This window comes from Ranitomeya variabilis, chromosome 2 (assembly GCF_051348905.1).
Source record: "Ranitomeya variabilis isolate aRanVar5 chromosome 2, aRanVar5.hap1, whole genome shotgun sequence".
Taxonomy (NCBI): domain Eukaryota; kingdom Metazoa; phylum Chordata; class Amphibia; order Anura; family Dendrobatidae; genus Ranitomeya; species Ranitomeya variabilis.
This window is the reverse complement of record NC_135233.1, coordinates 448,286,444-448,302,815: the sequence shown is the minus strand read 5'-3', so window position 1 is coordinate 448,302,815 and position 16,372 is coordinate 448,286,444. Positions and strand designations below refer to the sequence as shown.

The 16,372-nt window shown below is 44.3% G+C and overlaps 1 protein-coding gene across 2 annotated transcripts in view; it reads left to right on the top strand.

Moving 5' to 3' along the window:
- The window catches only part of LOC143806559 (alpha-1,6-mannosyl-glycoprotein 4-beta-N-acetylglucosaminyltransferase-like), a 61,377-nt gene continuing 45,005 nt past the window's right edge, over positions 1 to 16,372 (top strand). Inside the window, exon 1 of one of the 2 annotated variants that reach the window (XM_077287232.1) lies at positions 1 to 73. The gene's annotated coding sequence lies outside the window, so the exon portion shown is untranslated. The remainder of the gene's footprint in view (positions 74 to 16,372) is intronic. The other variant, XM_077287233.1, reaches the window with a different exon arrangement.

Below are 16,372 nucleotides of genomic sequence, written 5' to 3'. Positions count from 1 at the left end.
ACTCTCTACAGGTCAACGAGAGTCTCACATGCAGCCTGATGCTCGCAGCGTTATCTGTGTCTGCTGCTGGATGGTAAGTCCATTGTTACAGACCCTTCAGGGAATAGAAAAAAATGTTTGTATTCATTGATCTGATACCAGTGACCCTCGTGTCAATAACTGTGTGAAAGGCAAATACTTAACGCTTCATGTAATATCTAGCGTTGGTTAATGACTGACAGTAATACAAAACTTTCTACAGTTTTAGGACTGAACATGGCTAGCTTGACTATTATTTAGCTTTGACTGCTGTTGACTGTATGAATAGCATTTCCTAATATGTCTTGTCTTTTCTGGATCATAGTTCTTGTGTCTGTGTGCACCGCACCTTGTAATATTACTACAGGGCGTGTCGGAAATTTAGGACTAACTGGTTTGATGCATGTGTAAGTGAATCTTCTCTTGAGTCTAATCTAATGACTGATTAATGTACAAGCTTATCGTTTGTTCTTCTGCACACTGATGGCTTTTATGAGCAAGAACTGAAAAGGCATCAAATAAAAAGTGCATAAAAGCCGTGATCACTGAAAAAAAACATTAAAAATTAATGTGAAGTAAGTCTCGCAATATCGTCATCAGAAGATTATTGTAACATAAGAATTCTTGGTAAAGTTGACAGGCAGCATAAAAAGGTTTGCATTTTATCTTCTCAACAGGAGAAAGGTCATTCAGGTTTCATTGTCATTAATCCCTTTTAAAAGCTGACGGCCATATTGTGATTTTACGTCGGTCGCTACACTTGTGAGGTGCCACCTAGTATGGATGCTTCAGAGCATCTATTCTCTAGGTCTCTAATCACGAGATCGCGGTCATGACCATTAACATTAACAAAGAATGAAGTGTATAATTATACAAATTAGATAAATACAACTTGTATGCATATAATAAAATCATGATTATAGGGCTCGCCCCATATAAAATCTATCCTTATATACCGTAATTAAGCACCAATCTCGGCGTCCTCAATGCGCATGTACATCACATGATTGAACAAGACACTAATCAAAGTAACCCTAGAAGTCAAATAACACATCTGCGCTATAAAGTCTTTGTTCAAACAGAACCCAGGATAAGAACAAAATGAGCAAATACCCTGTAGTAAGTGAATAAATAGTAATAGTACATGTAAACATGGTCCCCATCACACGTCCATATAAAACTGGTACCGGTAGAAACCATACTGGTGTCATCAGTGTTTTTCCAGTATAGCTAAAAAAGAAAATATGCAAAACTTCTGCTATACTTTGCAATGTTAAACATGTACAGCACATAGATGCCATCCGTGTACTGAACATGTTTTACCCGGACCCATAGACTTGTACTGACCCTTGTCATCCGTGCTGCCGGTAAAAAATGGACATACCGTATCTCCATGTGGTTTTCACTGACACACAGTACTTGTAAAAACCCAAACATGTGCATAGCGGCATAGGGTCTAATGGATACATGTGGCATCCTTGAAAAAAAATGGATGCCACACGGACATGTGTAGGAGGCCTAATATAGAGTACTTAATTAACATTGTTTTGGTAAAAAAAAAAATTAAAAGCCATCCCACCAAGACCAGGTGTACCCAATCGGGATGGTACCTAACTTTTGTAGTTCACCTCACTATGTGTCCGCAGACATAAAAATAGGTGAGGGCAGAGTCGGACCTGAACAGTTGGGACCCAGGTCTGACTCTGTCCTTATCTATTTTGACATCTGCTGACACATAGTGATTTGAACTACAAGAGTTAGGTCCTGTCCTGATTGGGTACCCCTTGTTGTGGTGGGATGTTTTTACACCCTATATTATTTACGTGTATTATTACTATTTATACATTACTACAGGGTAATAGTACACGTAAAGAACATATACTTCGTTAACATTTGCTCATTTTGATTTTATTTTATGTACTTTTTTTGCCCTATTGAAATCATCATCTAATAATAAAAAAATAGTGCCATGAGTACCAGGTAAGTATCAAGGGTATTGGGCATATTGATACATAAATATCACTATGAGCCACAACTCCCTCCAAAAGCTCTTTCGACATGACAGTTTTTTCAGCTCTGTTGCATTGCTAAATCTAAAAACTAATCACGGCACCCAGTAAACTAAGTGATACATCCTTGGATTCTACATTGGTCAATTGAAGTTTCACATCACAAAATATTGTTAATTTTAAAACCAACATTGAAACAGGAAGCCTAAAGGCACAGGAGCCATGCGCTCCTGTAGGCAAGATAATAATTTCAGTTTTGCCTGAGGTTTTGATAGGGTTAGTCTAGGATGTGCCAGTATTTTCTGTAATGTGAGCATGTGACGTTTGCGTATTTTGTTCTTTAAAACAAAAAAAAACACAATTAAATCATTTTACAAATGTAAGTTGTAACCTCTGTTCTGTTTGAACATATTGTCAAATCTGTGCCCTCCAGTTTTTTGGTTTTTTTTAATAAAAAAAATCACATCTTCTAATGTAAAGACTGTACCCCAGCAAATATTGATAATTTATTGTTTAAAGCAGGTTTTTATGTTAAAGAGAACTTCATGAGAAAATAACATACTTTTTATGACAAGTTTTTTACATTTTTTTTTTTTAAATTAGCAATTTATTTTTTTTTTACATCATGATTCGTTTTAACGAAATTAGTAATCTTATGTTCGTATTGGTGCTATTTTAGACTCTTACCTTCTGTTTTAGGAAGAGTTTTCAGAAGGCTCACTATTATCACAGGATTACATTTACAGGTAACACCTCTAAATATAGCCAATAGCACAGGATCCACCATTCAGAAGAGGTGAGGTCACCCTACCTTCACATTGAACTTTGCATAGCACATTAGTTGGTTCAATAAAAAAAAAAAGATAAGGTCTGAGCCAATCTGTTGCTACTCTAGTACATGTGTATTTCTTGGAAGAACAGGAATTATGAGTTTAGAATAACTTCAGTGACCAGTGTGAAAATTGCAAGATTTAATTTCTTAAGAAAAACAATTAAGGCCTGTTGCCCAATATGACCCTTGCGATACTTGTATTTCCTGCTGATATGACCGGTGACAACAGTTGTACACTGATAACTATTGCACAAGTGTTCTCTTCTAAAAGCATCTACATACCATTGTTATGGGAACTTCTGAAACAATTCATAAAAGCAGATAGGGCTTACCACAAGAGCTAGTGAGAATGGGGGACGCAATCTCTGCAGTTGAAACCTCCTTGGAATAAAATATAAATGACTACAATAGCGTGTTTATATTAACCACTGTGCACACAGACACCAAAGTGAAAGCCAGAGAATGGGTAGGGCTAGCATGAGCATCTGGGCAATTATCTAGAGTTCCTATCTCCAAAAATGCCCCCAACAAGACCTTATACAGCTGCAGGTTTAGTGGGTTTGTCAGCGTGCATCTGCCTACTGCTAAAAAAAAGAAACTGCACTCATTATTATTTATTATACATTTTTATAGCGCCATTTATTCTATGGCGCTTTACATGTAAACGGGGCAAATATAGACAAGTACAATAAACATGAGTAAAACAAGGCACACACAAGTACAGGAGGAGGGAGGACCCTGCCCGCGAGGGCTCACAGTCTACAGGGGATGGGTGAGGATACACTAGGAGAGGGTAGGACAGGTTGTGCGGCGGTTTAGTAGAATGGGGATCACTGCAGGCTGTAGGCTTGTTGGAAGAGGTGGGTCTTCAGGTTCCTTTTGAAGGTTTCCGTTGTAGGCAAGAGCCTGATGTATTGGGGTAGAGAGTTCCAGAGTATGGGGGATGTGCGGGAGAAGTCTTGGATGCGGTTGTGGGAGGAAAAGATGAGAGAGGAGTAGAGAAAGGAGATCATGAGACGATCGAAGGTTGAGTGTAGGTAGGTACCAGGAGACCATGTCACAGATGTATGGAGGAGTCAGGTTGTGAATGGCTTTGTATGTCATTGTTAGTGTTTTGAACTGTAGCCTCTGGGCAATAGGAAGCCAGTGAAGGGCTTGGCAGAGAGGAGAGGCTGGGGAGTAATGGGGAGACAGGTGGATTAGTCGGGCAGCAGAGTTTAGGATGGATTGAAGTGGTGCCAGAGTGCTAGAGGGGAGGCCAGAGAGTAGGAGGTTGCAGTAGTCGAGGCAGGAGATGATAAGGGCATGGACTAGTGTTTTTGTGATTTCATGGTCAAGGAATGCACGGATCTGAGAAATGTTTTTGAGGTGGAATCGACAAGAGGAGGCAAGGGCTTGGATATGTGGCTTGAAAGAGAGGGTAGAGTCAAGGAAAACCCCAAGGCACTGAGCGTGCGGGACCGTGGAAAGTGAACAGCCATTGACATTGATGGATAGGTCAGGTGGAGGGGTAGAGTGAGTTGGAGGGGGGGGAAAGATGATGAATTCTGTTTTGTGCATGTTCAGTTTTAGGCTGTGTGCACACGATGCAGCGTTTTTTTCCGCACAGAAACGCAAAGTGATTTACAGTACAATGTAAATCAATAGGAAGAAAAAAAATGCTGTGCTAATGGTGCGGAAAATTCCACATGAAAAAACGCTGTGGATCAAAAGAAGTAGCATGTCACTTTTTGTGCGGATGTGCAGCGTTTCTGCACCCTTCCATTATAGAAATCCGCAGTGGTAAAAAACGCATCAAATCCGCAAGAAAAACGCACAAAATCCGCATTAAAAAACGCATCAAATCTGCACCTGCGTTTTCTGCCAGGAGATGCGGATTTTGTGCAGAAAATTCTGCACCCCAATCCGCAACGTGTGCACATAGCCTTAGAAAACGCGCAGAAAAGAAGGATGAAATAGCAGACAGACATTGTGGGATTTTGGTCAGTAAGGAAGTGAGGTCTGGTCCAGATAGGTAGATCTGCATGTCATTAGCGTAGAGATGATATTGCAAACCATGGGATTCTATGAGCTGTCCCAGGCCGAAGGTATAGATGGAGAAGAGTACGGGTCCTAGAACTGAGCCTTGGGGAACACCGACAGACGGGGCAAGATGAGGAGGTGGTGTGGGAGAGGGAGACACTGAATGTCCGGTCTGTTAGATATGATGAGATCCAGGATAGGGCCAAGTCTGTGATGCCATTGATTATGCTTGTGCTACATTATTAGTGCAGTTATATATAAGAGGAGGACAACGGGAGTATATATAGAAAAGTAACAATTTTATTGAAAAACACAATTAAAAACACACACATTTAAAAGACACCAAATGAATGTACCAGGAATCCATATTATATCCCATTTTAACAACCAACCATTGGAATGTACAAAGAGAAGATGTGCGGTAACTCCATGTAATCCTACCAAGTGGACCCAGTTCCCAATGACCACCCTATATCCGCAGTAATACATATAAGCCTGTGCAACTATGAAGTTAGAAAAGGTGCCAATACAAGAACCTGATCCACAATGGAGACTAACATGGAGAGTGCCCGGAGGAGCAGCAAGAGTAACAAGCCATGCGGCGTTAGAAAATCCACCTCCCAGAGCACAAGCACAATCTTACCCACATGAGGATCCCTGGACTGAGCGTCACCCCCGACGCACGTTTCGCTGCTATCCTAGCGGCTTTCTCAAGGGGAAGTGTCATTTCCTCAAAACACCTAACCTTATATCCTGTAGGACCTGTGTCACATGACAGTCATGTGACCGGGTATTTACACACCACTGCTTGTATCCACCGCTCTCCGCCCCGCAGCCCCGCGGGCCGGCCCACGTCTGAAAAACAGTGAATGGCAGCCAGGTAACCCCAGCAACCAAACAGCCACTCACAGACGCACCGCGGCCGGTCTTTGGAGGTGAAGGGGGGGAGGCAAGTGAGCACACGCGCACTGCAGCCTATAATTTGCACCCTACCACAAACTTATAATTTTATATTCTATTATTCAACACCGCAACTATACAGTCTGTACAATGCCCATTATAACATACAAAATGCAATTTAAGCGATATTCCAATTCCGCAGTTGCAGCGAAGTGTGATGTCATCATTAGCATGATAGATTAGGATGCGTCCCTCTTCAACCAGATGTAACATTAGATGTAATGTAATAAAATCACTAAATACAAAACAAATAAGAAAAAAGCCGGATTACTCACCGGTAATGCTCTTTTAGTGAGTCCACGACAGCACCCCACTGGAGAGAGAGGTATCCGCCCCGCAGGAACAGGAAACCTATTGAGAAATAAATGGGGGCGATCCGCCTCTCCTCCTCAGTTTTGATTTCAGAGTACCCGGAGGACCGCCAGTATTAGGCAAATATCATTTATTTCATTGTTTAAACTTATTTGCTTATGATTAAAAGGATTTTACTCAAATAATATGTATTATATTAATCTAGGGAGGGATGTAAGAGGGTGCTGTCGTGGACTCACTAAAAGAGCATTACCGGTGAGTAATCCGGCTTTTTACTCTTCACCACGACAGCACCCCACTGGAGATCTTTCAGAAACCATCACCTAGGGAGGGGACCACCGTGCTGAGGACAGTCCTGCCAAAGTCTAGGTCAGAAGTTGACGATAGGTCTAGCCTATAGTGGTTATAGAATGTAGAAGGATTTGACCAAGTTGCCGCCTTACATATAGTTTCAATCGGGACGTCTCCCCTCTCTGCCCAGGAGGATGCCATCGCTCTGGTAGAGTGTGTCGCTATGCCTTCCGGAGGGTTTTCTTTCCTCGCGGAGTAAGCCAGTCTGATAGACTCTCTGATCCACCGGGATAAAGTGCTTTTTGTTACTCCATGACCCTTCTTGACACCCTGGAAGGAAATAAACAGAGCCCTACTCTGTCGCCAGCTGCTGGTCTTTTCAATATATTTTAACACTACTCTTTTAACATCTAGAGTGTGATATTTTTGTTCTTCAGGAGTGGATGGATTACTGAAGAAAGTGGGCAAGATTATTTCTTGTGACCTGTGGAATCTTTTCGCTACTTTGGGAAGGTAGGAAGGGTCTGGTTTAAGAATTAACTTATCCTGAAAGGTTAACAAAAAAGGTGGATCTATAGAGAGTGCTTGGATGTCACTGATTCTCCTAGCTGAAGTCAGTGCTACTAAGAGGGCCGTTTTTAGTGATAGACATTTAATTGGTATTGAGTCTATTGGCTCGAATGGAGAGTCTGTTAGGGCTTGTAAGACCAAATTTAAATCCCAGGGTGGAATCCTAGGTATGTTAACTGGATTCATTCTTTCGCAGGCCGTAATAAATCTGGATACCCATCTATCCCCCGCGATGTTATGGCCATAGAGGGCTCCTAGTGCTGAAACATGAACTTTTAAGGTGTTTACAGTTAGACCTAGTTCTCTCCCTTTTTGGAGAAACTCCAGGATAGAATGTATCGGAATCTCTGATGTGTTGGTAGATGTATGGAATTGAAAAATTTTTTTCCATACTCTTGTATAGATTTTTGTGGTGGAGGGTTTTCTACTATGGAGAAGCGTATCAATTAAACCCCCCGAGAATCCTCTCGATCTTAGCATCTGCCTCTCAAGTTCCAGGCCGTCAGGTGGAGATTGTCCACCTGAGGGTGGAAAAACGGACCCTGGAAGAGAAGGTTGGGCGTTGAGGGGAGGACCCAAGGATCTGAGACTGACATGGCATGGTCTGTAGCCATGAGAACCATGGTCTCTTGGGCCAGAATGGAGCTATCAGTACAATTCTCGCCCCTTCTTCTCTGATTTTGCGTATAACTTGAGGTAGCAATATGATCGGAGGAAACGCATACGCCAGACTGAACTGCCAAGGGGCTTGGAGAGCGTCCAGAATGTCCGGATGATCCGCTGGAGATAGGGAAGCAAATCTCCGGACTTTTCTGTTTTTCCTTGTGGCGAAGAGATCTATCTGAGGACGGCCCCAAAGAGATATTATGTCCAGAAATATTTGCTGGTTTAGACACCACTCTCCTTGTCTCAGGGTGTGTCGGCTTAAAAAGTCCGCCTGCTGATTGTTTGCTCCTCTTATGTGCAGCGCAGTAAGGGATGTTAGGTGACTTTCTGCTAGATTTAAGATTTCTGTAGCAGAAGACATCAGAGTCTCTGATCGCGTACCTCCTTGCCGGTTTAGATACGCCACCGTGGTGGTGTTGTCGGATAGGACTCTGACATCTTTCCCCCGAAGCTGTGGGAGGAAATGATATAAGGCGTATTTTACAGCATTCAGTTCTTTAAAGTTAGAGGAGCTGCCGCTTTCCTCCATGCTCCATGACCCCTGGCAATAATCATTCCCCATATGAGCGCCCCATCCATGAGGACTGGCGTCAGTGGTTATGGTATGAGATGGCGTTATTACCCATGGAACCCCACTCATCAAATGGTTTGAGTCTAGCCACCATTCTAAGGAAGTTAAAACCTCCTGAGATAAGGTTATTTTTGCATTTAGGTGCCCAAATAACCGTCTATCCTCTTGTAAAATTTGATGTTGTAGTGTTCGAGTATGGTGTTGAGCCCATCTCACTGCTGGTATACAAGAGATAAGAGACCCTAATTACGACATAGCTTGTCTTAGGGATATACGTGGATTATTTATTGCAGCTAGGACTTTGTGTCTGATCAGTAGAACCTTTACCTGCGGCAGAAGACACTTTTGAGATATGGAGTCTAACTGGAACCCCAAGAACGCCTGACGGGAAAGCGGAGTGAGTCTGGATTTGTCGGTATTGATTATCCAGCCCAGGTCCTGTAGAGAGGAAATTGCGTGAGCTAAACGATCAGTACATTGAGTAACTGAATTTCCTATTACCAGAAAGTCATCCAGATAGGGCACAATCAAAGTCTCCTTCTGGCGTAGGTATGCCATCACCTCTAGCATTATCTTGGTGAAGATCCTCGGCGCTGTTGAGAGGCCGAAGGGTAAGGCCGCATACTGGAAGTGACGAACCTCGTTGTTGATTTTTACCGCCACTCTGAGGAATTTTTGGTATCTGTCATGAATGGGGAGATGATAGTAAGCATCCTTTAGATCAATGCCCCCCATCATACAGTTTGGGAAGAGGAGCTTTATGGTGGACCTAATGGATTCCATTTTAAATGTATAGTTTTCAATGAATGAATTGAGTTTTTTAAGGTTTATGATTGTCCTGAAAGAACCGTCGGGCTTAGAAATTAGGAATAGGGGAGAGTAGAATCCCCTACCCTCCTGTCCCACCGGCACTTGGACTAGGACCCGTTTTGACATTAGGGTTTGAATTTCAAGCTCTAGAGCCTGTTGCTGTATAGGCGAGCTGAGAGATGTTATAATATAAGACTCGTGGGGAACACGAGAGAATTTTAGTTTAATTCCATCTCGGATGATATTTAAAACCCACGAGCTAGATGTTATTTTCTCCCATTGAGTGGTAAAAAACTTAAGTCTGCCCCCGACTGGTATATCCTCAGTATTTGTTGTCTTTTGGGGGGTTGGGTCTTCTAAACATGGTACCTCTCTGCTTGTCATCCTTAGGGGTCCATGTTGTAGACCTATCCGTTTGTCTCCTTTTGCCAAACGGCCTCCTCTTAAAGGCTCTCCTGTAAAAGGGAATAGAGGATTCAGGAAAAGCTTTCTTCCTGTCCTTTGCTTTCTTGAGTATCTCGTCTAAGGTTTTACCAAAGAGGTACTCACCCTCACATGGGATTGCGCATATTTTGGATTTAGATTGCGCGTCCCCTTTCCAACTCTTTATCCATAGAGCTCTTCTTGCGTTATTCACAAGGCCCGCAGATCTTGCTGCTAAACGGAGTGAGTCGGCGGAGGCGTCTGCCATAAAGGCCGCTGCTCCTCGTATTAAAGGGATGGCTGCTCGTAGTTTTTCTCTCGAGCTTTTGTTTTCAATTTGCTGGTCTAATTGATCAATCCAGATGATCATTGACCGGGCTGCGCAAGTGCTGGCTACTGCAGGTTTGAATATTCCTGTAGCCGCTTCCCAAGAACGTTTAAGGGATGATTCGGCCTTACGATCCAAAGGATCGACTAGTAGTCCTGCATCCTCCACAGGTAGAGTGGATTGCTTAGAGGTAGAAGCTACAGCAGCGTCGACCTTAGGGACTTTGGTCCATGTAAGAAGCTCCTCGTCACTGAACGGTTATTTACGTTTTGACGCTGAGGGTAGAAAGCTTCTCTGATCCTGCTTCTCCCACTCTCTTTTAATTAATGTATTCACTGCTGGTATAACTGGAAAACATCTCCTCTTTCTGTCTGCCAAACCCGCGAACATTATGTCCTGCGCGGTTTGCGTACCCTTAGACTCTTCACACCCCATGGTATTTCGAATAGATTTTACCAAGTTGTCCACACTGTCTAAGGGAAAACATGAGCGTCCCTCAATCTCTGATGAGGATGATGATGCTGGACATGATGACAGGGAGGCGTCTGACAGTACAGGTTGGTCACTGTCGGAGTCTGACACAAGTGTCGGTGTTTTAGACTTAGCACTACGCGGTTTGTCCTGGGTCATATTTTTTAGTTCTTCTCTAATAATGGCCCGTAGGTCCGTAATGGACACTGCTGCTCCCTGTGTTGTTTCCTTAAAGCAGTCCTTGCAAAGCTTTTTGGGGTATGAGTCAGGAAGGGGCTGGTTACACAAGGCACATTCCCTGTGCTTCGTTTTTTGTCGTTTTTTGCCCTAAGCGTATAAGTAGAGAGAGAAAGGGAAAAGAGAGAGAAATAGGGAGACAGCGTCAGCTTAATAGGCAGAGTTCACAACTCACCCAGTGAAGCAAATAATACCGGATCAGAAGGCCGAGATCCTGTTCTGGAACCGTCACTTTTACGAGCGGTGTCCGAGGATCCTCTGGCGTGATCTTTGGCGGGGGGTACTGGATCTCCAGCTGTGGGGTCCATGGCACCTGGGGATGACATCTCTGCATCGCCGTTTCAATGTTTGTGAGCGATTTAAATAGTGCGCCAAAATATTTTTTTTTTCGCGCATGCGCAGATCGGCGCCGGCTCCCCCGCCTTGGATCCGGCCTGGGCGCCCCGGAAGTCCATGATTCACTTCCGGGGTAGCCTGTATTGCGGCGGTCGGCGCATGTGCGGCCCGGGATTCAGCGCCGGGCCGCAATGGAGGATCACCTTACCCGGCTCCTGGTCGTACTGCCACACCGCACGCTGGGAAGGACGCCGGTCGGCCCTCCCCGGACCCGGCCATCTGCCCGCTCCATCAGACAAGGAGGGAGCCGTCTAACGGAACTCCCCCGACGCTGCTTCTGAGCTGCAGCCCCTGCCGTTCTCTCGGACACCGCGCAGGCGGCATGCTAGCCCAGGTATGTTTCTCATGACGAAGTCCTGTCGTTCCCGCAGGAACAGGAAACCTAAACTGAGGAGGAGAGGCGGACCGCCCCCATTTATTTCTCAATAGGTTTCCTGTTCCTGCGGGGCGGATCCCTCTCTCTCCAGTGGGGTGCTGTCGTGGCGAAGAGTAAAATACAACGTTAAAAAAAGAGAAGAGAAAACAGAAAGGAGGGAAAAACCACAACAATAAATTTCCATAGGCTTATAAATCACTCAGACCTTACAGGAATGGGGCAAAATTTAGAGCTTCATTTAAACCATATGGTTTAACTGTATTCAGGGTGACAATCCATTTCAACTCCCGTTGAGCCAGCATTTTTTTGACATTGCCACCCCTTATCCCCATATGTATCACATCAATCCCACGCACCTTAAAACTCCGTGGGTCACAATTATGGACTTCTCTAAAGTGCCTGGGAATGGTGGTTAACTCAGACAAATCCTCCACCGTCTTTGCTGTGCCAATGTCCCGCACATGTTCCCTCACTCTCAGTTCCCTGGACGTCAAACCCACATATATTAGTGGGCAGCCACACGTGGCATAGTACACCACATTCTCGCTACTGCAAGAGATGTACTCCCTAATTTGAAATTCTCTTTTTCCATCTGAAGAGTGAAAGGAGGTACTGCGCAGGACATTGGCGCAGGCCAGACAGTGGCCACATGTATGGCACCCCCTAATTGGTCTTGATGCCCCAAATAGGCTAGTAGTTGGTGCCATATAGTGACTTTTGACCAGCATGTCTTTTAAATTTCTGGCCCGCCGTGGGGTCATTAGTGGACAGTCGGATAGAAACGGACCCAAGGAGGGCTCGGTGCTCAAAATGCGCCAATGTTTTTTTAGGATGGCTCTGATGTTATCCCACTCATGATTATATTCAGATATGAATCTGATTGATTTGTCACCACCCTCCTTCCTTTTTTTATTATACAATAATTGATCATGTGGGGTTCTCTTAGCCCTGTTATACCCGTATCGAACACAACGTCTACTATAACCCCTTTGTTGAAAGCGTCTGCTCAAGTCATCAGCCTGTTGTTCAAATGTCTGATAAGTCGAGCAAATTCTCCTCATCCGGAGGAACTGTCCGACCGGGACGGCCCTAATCGTGGCTTGACTGTGCCCCGAAGATGCATGTACAAGCGAATTAACCGCCGTTTCCTTACGAAATACATCCGTTTGAATAAGTAAATCAGAATCCACCCTCAAACAGATATCCAAAAAAATCGATTGTATTATAGTCATATCTGTAGGTAAGTCTGATATTAAAAGAATTTTGATTGAGCACAGCCATAAAATCCCTGAGCTGTTGTTCCGTCCCCCGCCAAAGAAACAAAACATCATCAATATAGCGCAGCCAACACAGCACATGGTCGGCGGCCCGTGCCCCCGCGTCCCCAAAAACCAACCTCTCCCAATACTCCAGGAAGAGGTTGGCATACGCGGGCGCACAGGCCGCACCCATGGCTGCGCCGCGCTTTTGTTGGTAAAATGTATCCTTAAAAATAAAAAAAATTATGCTTAAGGACAAATTCCAACAGCTCAAGGATAAGTTCACACAGAGGGCCGTCCAGGTCGGAGGTCCCCAGAAAGAAGCGAACCGCCCGTAGACCATCCAAGTGATCGATACAGGTATACAGGGCCTCCACGTCAGTTGTTACTAGAAGGGTCCCCTGCTCCACAAAGACCCCGTCAACCCTGGTAAGGACATCCGTTGTGTCTTTGACAAAGGATGGTAAAGTTTCCACCAAACCTTTTAGGTAGTAATCTACAAACTTACATGCGGGGTCGCACAGACCCTGCATTCCTGACACAATCGGACGTCCAGGGGGGTTGACTGGGTCTTTGTGGACCTTCGGAAGGAGGTAAAAAGTTGGGACCTTGGGAAATTCAACCATCAGACCATCCAAAACTTTTTTATTTATGATCCCATCCTCAAATGCCTGGTACAGTATCCTCTGCAGCTGCCCCGAGAAGCAGACCACCGGATTAAAGGAGAGCTTTACATAAATATTATTATTACGGAGCTGTCTAAATGCTTCCTTTTCATATTTTTCCACCGGCCAGACCACAATGTTTCCCCCCTTGTCTGCCGCCTTAAAGACCACATCTTTCATAGATTGTAACTCCCTAACCGCTTCTCTCTCATCATTTGTCAGGTTATCGAATTGCCTCCGCGTCGAAAGTTTTTTAAAATCTTCTGTTACCAACTTGGTAAATACCTCCACAGCGGGGCAGAGAGACAAGGGGGGAAACCTCGTGGATCTGGGCAATATTGCCGATGGAAACTCACCTCTCAGTGTAGTTGTTTGCTCCTCCAATAGCTCCTCCAAAATCCGGAGAGTCTCCTCCTCAGTGCAACCCGGGGATTCCGATCCATGTCCTGCCCCAGAGTGCAATTTCTTCAACACTAATTTCCGAGAAAAAAGGGGGAGGTCTTTTAAGGCTGTAAAAAAATTAAAGCCATTAGTAGGTGAAAACGAAAGACCTCTACCCAGTACCCTAAGTTGACTATTGGAGAGGACATGGTGGGACACATTGATTACCTGTAGCCCCCCCTGGGGCCGACCATCCGACTGTTTCGCCACTGACCCCTTCTTGGTATTTTGTCTAGTGGTCATCCTGTCAGTCCCCTGAGCACCATCCTTATTACCGTCTCGAAGGCCCATTCTTCCTCCATGGCCATTTTCTGCTGACTTATATGATGCAGATCGTGATCTGGAACGTGACTCATTACGGAAATAGGGACGTGAGCATTCATTTCCATTTCTCCACTTATACATTCTATTAGTTTGTTTGTCATTGATGTCCCGCTGGAATTTTTTGGACTTTATCTGTTGGATGTCCTCCACCCACTTTTGGACCTCCTTATCCACATCATTGGTAAATTTCTTCAGGGTTTCACTGGGCATCTCTTTCTTAATTGTGGATTGTAGTACCTCTATCTCCACTTCCATTTCCTTCAGAGACTTAGCATTCATATCTTTAAGTATCCCCATAAATCCCATGGAACATTTACTGGCACATTCCTCCCACCTTTCCCTAATGTCACCATCCTCCACAGGGAAAGATGGGAATACTTGTACTCTCAAACCCCTCGGAATGAGTCCCTTTTGGAGATATCTCTCCAAAAACGCATGGTTCCACCAGACCTTGGTGCGTTTTCTTAACAGATCTTTAAATGTGGCCACTGTTTCCTGTAGTCCTTTAGAATTTCCCTCCAAGCCCAATTCATTGGTGTCATTAAAAACATTATCAATTTGCGTGAGCCATGTACCGTCACGGGCTCTAAAGTCCATTTCTATAATGCTGGGACCTACTGTGAAAAACACAGAAATAATTAACATTCCACCCACACCCAGACTCATAGTAAAACAGGTGGTCAGGAACAATGTCCCCACCCCTGTGCGTATAACTCCCAATAGGAACTATATAAGAGGAGGACAACGGGAGTATATATAGAAAAGTAAAAATTTTATTGAAAAACACAATTAAAAACACACACATTTAAAAGACACCAAATGAATGTACCAGGAATCCATATTATATCCCATTTTAACAACCAACCATTGGAATGTACAAAGAGAAGATGTGCGGTAACTCCATGTAATTCTACCAAGTGGACCCAGTTCCCAATGACCACCCTATATCCGCAGTAATACATATAAGCCTGTGCAACTATGAAGTTAGAAAAGGTGCCAATACAAGAACCTGATCCACAATGGAGACTAACATGGAGAGTGCCCGGAGGAGCAGCAAGAGTAACAAGCCATGCGGCGTTAGAAAATCCACCTCCCAAAGCACAAGCACAATCTTACCCACATGAGGATCCCTGGACTGAGCGTCACCCCCGACGCACGTTTCGCTGCTATCCTAGCGGCTTTCTCAAGGGGAAGTGTAATTTCCTCAAAACACCTAACCTTATATCCTGTAGGACCTGTGTCACATGACAGTCATGTGACCGGGTATTTACACACCACTGCTTGTATCCACCGCTCTCCGCCCCGCAGCCCCGCGGGCCGGCCCACGTCTGAAAAACAGTGAATGGCAGCCAGGTAACCCCAGCAACCAAACAGCCACTCACAGACGCACCGCGGCCGGTCTTTGGAGGTGAAGGGGGGGAGGCAAGTGAGCACACGCGCACTGCAGCCTATAATTTGCACCCTACCACAAACTTATAATTTTATATTCTATTATTCAACACCGCAACTATACAGTCTGTACAATGCCCATTATAACATACAAAATGCAATTTAATTTTTATCTCTTGCAGTAGCGAGAATGTGGTGTACTATGCCACGTGTGGCTGCCCACTAATATATGTGGGTTTGACGTCCAGGGAACTGAGAGTGAGAGTGAGGGAACATGTGCGGGGCATTGGCGCAGCAAAGACGTTGGAGGATTTGTCTGAGTTAACCACCATTCCCAGGCACTTTAGAGAAGTCCATAATTGTGACCCACGGAGTTTTAAGGTGCGTGGGATTGATGTGATACATATGGGGATAAGGGGTGGCAATGTCAAAAAAATGCTGGCTCAATGGGAGTTGAAATGGATTGTCACCCTGAATACAGTTAAACCATATGGTTTAAATGAAGCTCTAAATTTTGCCCCATTCCTGTAAGGTCTGAGTGATTTATAAGCCTATGGAAATTTATTGTTGTGGTTTTTCCCTCCTTTCTGTTGTTTTCTCTTCTCTTTTTTTAACGTTGTATTTTTCTTATTTGTTTTGTATTTAGTGATTTTATTATATTACATCTAAATATCCTGGTTGAAGAGGGACGCATCCTAATTTATCATTCTAATGATGACATCACACTTCGCTGCAACTGCGGAATTGGAATATCGCTTAAATTGCATTTTGTATGTTATAATGGGCATTGTACAGACTGTATAGTTGCGGTGTTGAATAATAGAATATAAAATTATAAGTTTGTGGTAGGGTGCAAATTATAGGCTGCAGTGCGCGTGTGCTCACTTGCCTCCCCCCCTTCACCTCCAAAGACCGGCCGCGGTGCGTCTGTGAGTGGCTGTTTGGTTGCTGGGGTTACCTGGCTGCCATTCACTGTTTTTCAGACGTGGGCCGGCCCGCGGG